Source organism: Somniosus microcephalus, chromosome 2, assembly GCF_052327205.1.
Source record: "Somniosus microcephalus isolate GS21.2 chromosome 2, FLI_Smic_1.0, whole genome shotgun sequence".
NCBI lineage: Eukaryota > Metazoa > Chordata > Chondrichthyes > Squaliformes > Somniosidae > Somniosus > Somniosus microcephalus.
In genome coordinates this window covers 124,604,305-124,609,598 of record NC_140988.1, presented here as the reverse complement: position 1 = coordinate 124,609,598, position 5,294 = coordinate 124,604,305, and the positions used below count along the sequence as shown (strand labels likewise).

The window sequence follows — 5,294 nt, the reverse complement described above, 5'->3', positions numbered from 1 at the left end:
CATGGAATGGAATTATGGGTATTTAAGAAATAATTGGGTGCGATGTTGGAGAGATTATAGGGTCTACCTAGGTAGATGAGCAGAATGGCTTTCTTCATCAGTGTTTATATAGTGTTCTTGTGATAAGACAGACACAAATCAGAGTGCACAGCAGCTCCATCTTCATCACCAAAATTTAAGAGTCCACAGGAGGGCGAGCTAGCCCCAGGTCAGTTTTTTTCCTTCTCACCAATTGTCTTCCCTCTGCTCCTCTCCTGGAAGCACTGACTCCTTGCTAGGGTATGGTTCCCCAGATACTTGCAGCTCTTCAGTACCTTAGTACTGGCTATTATTCCTGTGTGAACTTGACAGTGAGCAACAGCTACAGACTCAGGGTTGAGTTCACTGTGTTGGAGCTAGCAGCCTAGAATAATGGATAGGTAGAGTGGCATGTCTTCTATCTCCTATGCAGTCCCTCCCTCTCTGCCATTTATTTCATCTGCTGCTTTATCATCTTGTGCCCAATTAATGGATTTGCACAGAATCTGCAGCTTGCAGATATGCCATTGGAAAATCATGGGCAACTCAGCTCTATACACAGCTCAATAGAAAAGCTTGTCTTCTTTATCAACTCTGCTATATTATGCCAATCCTACTGTTGTTGCCCTAAATCTTGTGCACAGCACAAATTCCAGTGAGATGTGTGTTGCCTGGCATCAAATGCCTTTAAAGTTCTTAAACTTTTAACAACGCATTCGTATTGGTGAATATCCTTTCAGCCTTTTACCTCTGAGGAGCCAAAGAAATAACATTAAACGTTTTATTTTACAATTGGAACACATAAGAAACAAGAACTAACATTTATATAGTGCCTTAGCACATCTTGAGCACATCCTGAAACACTTCAGAAGTGTTGTCACTGGTGTTATGCTCTTCTTCAAACAGTGCTATAGCACCTTTACATCCACCTGAACAGGCAGGTGGGGGTCTCAGTTTAGCATCTCATCCAAAATACAACACCTCTAATGATGTAGCACTCCCTCAGTACTGCATTGAAAGGAAAAGTTTCCATTACATTTGATGCATGAAGATTTTTCATCACACTTTGTTATGAGGAATATATGGGCCTAATCACCCGAGAGAGGTAAATCTTCCAAGAAGATAAAGCTGATAATTTCTCCCTGACCACTTCAAAGATAATCAATTCATTTATCTAAAATTATAATCTTCATTATTCAACCCTAATCAGTTGGATTCCACAGATGATATTTTCACAGGCCAGGCACCATAGAAAATTGTAATGTTCAGAGTATTTAATAATGTGTACCTGTACTGATCTTTCTCATTTTCAGTCCCATTCTTAACTGATTACTTTTTAAAGAAGTTGATTGGCATGGCAATTGCTGCTTTTGATGGCATCTGTTTCACATAACTACTACCCTGCTGGAAAAAAGGAAAAATGGCTATAGTCTCACTTGAGGCTTGTTAATATTATTATACTCATAATTATAATCCATCTAGCTTAAGAGGTTGATCTTTGTGAAACATTCTGTAGCCCCTTAGCTCCATTTTGTGTCCATAGCCTGCTTAATGTGATGCCAATATTTGAAATTGCTGTTTGTACCACTAATTCCAATACAGGGTAGTTTATTCCTAATAGGCCTTGCATTAGTATAAAATTGGAGATCATCCTTTAACACCTTCTCATCTCATTTTTAACCTTTCATATTTACTAGTGAATCTCCCATGGCATTGCACATGGTTACTGAAGAGCTCGCTGGGGGTTATACATATATTTAGGGATACAACTGAAGATTGTAATGACATGACTGTAGAAAAGAACAGATGAAGAGAGCTCCATCAAGTATTATATAATGGACAAAATGCAAGGGAAAAAATGTCAACTTATTAGGGAACTTGTGTTAGCATTTTGTGATGGTGCACAACTAGGAAAGTAGCTTTGAAACTCAGCAATACCGAACAGAATTTCTATCAATACCTTAGCAGAACTGATGTTTAATAATAATTGAAGTATTTGCATACTGGAACACAGCAACAGCTCCCACTCCCCATTGAGAAGCAAAGCAGAGGTAGAGACCAGGCATGACCTTTACATCTACACTTGTAATGCAAATGATGGATGTCAATATCCTCAATTTTTGCCATTTATTTGAAACTGGAAAGCTGAAATATCAGGATAAAACAGAAAAGGAATGTTTGCATTTACATAATCAATTACTTTCAGTATCTAAGGATTATATTGTGTTTTTCCTCAGCAGATCACTTGGAGAATAAACAACAACAAAAATTCCACAGCAAAAAAAATCTATTGTAATGCAACACAGCAGCTGTTTGAAATTAAGAAAAAGACCTGGGAGATCCAACAGTGTAAAACCACAGGGAGCGGGAGGGAGGGGCTGCAAGCAATTAGGCAAATATTTTCATTATTTTTCACATCCTTGCTCAGAACAATAAAAATGTAAAGTATAAAAGGAAGATTATTGAATTATCAAGATAGCTGACGAGTTGAGCAGGGCTGTTGGTTAAGGTAAAACTGGGAGTTGAGTCTAGGAGAACCAAGGTTACGTGTTTAGAATGAGCTGATCAGAAGTAAACAGAAGAAATGCAATGGAAGTTAGTGGGAGTTGGGGGCTAGGAGGATGAAAAGGAGCAAGATCGCATGGTTGCAATTAGCCAATGAGACGCAATTAAAAAGGTATAAATTTGAGTATCAATAACAGTGACATAAATCTGATGTGAGACAGAGTATGTGTTACACTTATATGAAGTGTATGCTATACAAAAAACTTGTAATATGTTAATAGTGATCTTCCATGATGCTGCTCACAGTGAAGGTAGAGGACATACAGTTTCTAAAGCCGAGCAAATTATACCTGGTAAAGTAGAATTTAGTTGTGCATCCCTTTAAGGCTAGAAGCTGTAATTTTGAAATAAATGATGGGATGCAGATCAGAACCCAGGCTTTGTTTTAGTCATAGGTAAATTAATAAGTTGGAAGTCAGGAAGGTGGATTCCCCAATTAGGTGCTCCTGGTGACAAATGGATGGAAAAATTAAGGCCTGCAAGCCTGTGACTACTGTTCTCTGTAAGCAAAACATCCGATGTAGGAATCAGCTCTGTAATGGTCTTGGAGAAAAAGAACTGAAATGCAGCAATTTAAGAATGTTTAACAACTGTAAGGAGAACTGATACAGATAGTGTTAATTATTCTGTTTTCAGTTTTTCATACTTTCCACGTTCATACTTGGCTTGGAGCTGTTCTTGCTATCTCTTGTGGTCGCACTGCTCCCGAGACCTCAATCATGGACAAAGCCATCGGGGTGAGTTTTAACATGGGTCAGCGAGTGGGAGGGAGGGGGGTTAAAATGGGCAGAAAAAAAATGAAGCGTGTCAGGAAGCCGGCTCCAACCCGTCGACTTTGGGGTTTTGCTGAGGTAGAACAAGGGATTGGGTAGCCAACCCGCTCCCAGGAGGCGGGATGGTATTTTAAATGAGTTAATGAGGCTGGAAATCCTGGATTTAAACTGCTTTGCAGATTTTTATGTGGCTGGCTGGGCTCGGGAAACCCGACAGCTGCAACGAAGCGGTGACAGCCTCGAGAGCAATCCTTGTGGACCAGGAAAAGCAGGAGTGCTTCCGCCGGCACTCCCAAGCTCCCCAAACCACCTCCCCCGGTATCGGGGATCCATGCCCCCTTGGGATCGGACATACCTGGTCCTGTTGCCTCCTCCGGAATGTTCCCCACCCGACTGGAAGCCAAGCCTATCAATCAGGCTGCTTCCGGGCAGGGAACCTGTCAATTATGAAAGACGTAAACTGTGGAGTTAAATCTTCACAGCATGTAGGGAAACTCAGAATTCCGGGTTTCCCGTGCACTACCGAATCCCGCTGCTCCCAGCATGCCGGGAAGAAAAAACTCCACCCCATCATCATTTCCTTGTCTTTCATTCCATCCACATCTTTCCTTTCCCATCTCTACTCCTCTTGCCATGTGCCCCAGAAAAACTCTTCTCCAGCTCCTTCACTAATGCACTCAAATTCCCACTCCCTCTCCTCTAGTCCTCTACCCATCACAACACCTCTGCTGTTACTGATCTGCCAAACTGCTCCCTCGCCTCTGCCTTTGACACACTCATTCCCTCCAATTTACTCAATATCTTCCACAATTGCCACTTCAATGTTGCAGTCCTATTCTTTGCTCCATGAAATCAGAAGGTTGCAAATTCAAGCGCATGTGTCACGCAACTGGTCTCCTCATTTTAACTATGTCAATTTCTCCTCGGCCAAAATCAATTTCTCCTCGGCCAAAATCACCTACTATTCCAGGATTATCTTGCAGGACAAGGAGATCCCACAGATCCATTTCTCAATGGCCCATCACCTCATCGCTACCCTCTCCCTCAACCCCTTGGCACTCACCTAATAGCAAGATCGGACGATACACCTTTGTGCTCCAAACTCGGAGAAACCTAGGAAACCATGCTAGAAAATTCTGCAAACTTCACGTACTTAAAATGCACAGTATGCATTCTGGAAATTTCTGCAAACAACATATACTCAGAATCCACAGATTTACTTGGTAACTCACTTCTACTGTTTTTGGGGGGGAAATATACAACTGAAGCCTAGGCTTTTGAGAAAAGTTGTGTCTTTGAACTAAAAACTTTAAACAAAAGTTATAAAAGATACAAAAGACAATTCATTGGACAAGTTTAATCAAGTTATTTTGAAATAGATTTTTTTTTGTTTGACTTCAAAACTTATTTTAGCCTTTAGAAATTGTAGTTACTTGGAAATAAAATGGTGGAAGATTTTTCTTTCATAAGAACATAAGAATTAAGAGCAGGAGTCGGCCATACGATCCTTCGAGCTCGCTCCGCCATTCAATAAGATCATGGCTGATCTTCGACCTTAACTCCACTATCCCGCCTGATCCCCATATCCCTCGATTCCCCTAGAGTCCAAAAATATCTCTCTGCCTTGAATATACTCAACGACTGATCATCCACAGTCCTTTCGGGTAGAGAATTCCAAAGATTCACAACCCTCTGAGGTGAAGAAATTCCTCCTCATCTCAGTCTTAAATGGTCAACCCCTTATCCTGAGACTATGACCCCTAGTTCTAGACTCTCCAGCCAGGGGAACCAACCCCTCAGCATCTACCCTGTCAATCCCCCTCAGAATCATATATGTTTCAATGAGATCACCTCTCATTCTTCTAAACTCCAGAGAGTACAGGCCCAATCGACTCAATTTCTCCTCATAGGACAACTCATCCCAGGGATCAATCTAGT

At 41.2% G+C, this 5,294-nt stretch overlaps 1 long non-coding RNA gene across 1 annotated transcript; it reads right to left on the bottom strand.

The window, feature by feature from the left end:
- Positions 1 to 1,306: 1,306 nt before the first annotated feature.
- On the bottom strand, positions 1,307 to 4,393 carry LOC147122932 (uncharacterized). The gene is made up of 2 exons (XR_015080366.1): positions 3,712 to 4,393; positions 1,307 to 1,419 (listed from the first exon to the last, which is right to left on the bottom strand). It is a non-coding gene; the product is annotated as an uncharacterized LOC147122932 (long non-coding RNA).
- Between the last annotated feature and the right edge of the window lie 901 nt (positions 4,394 to 5,294).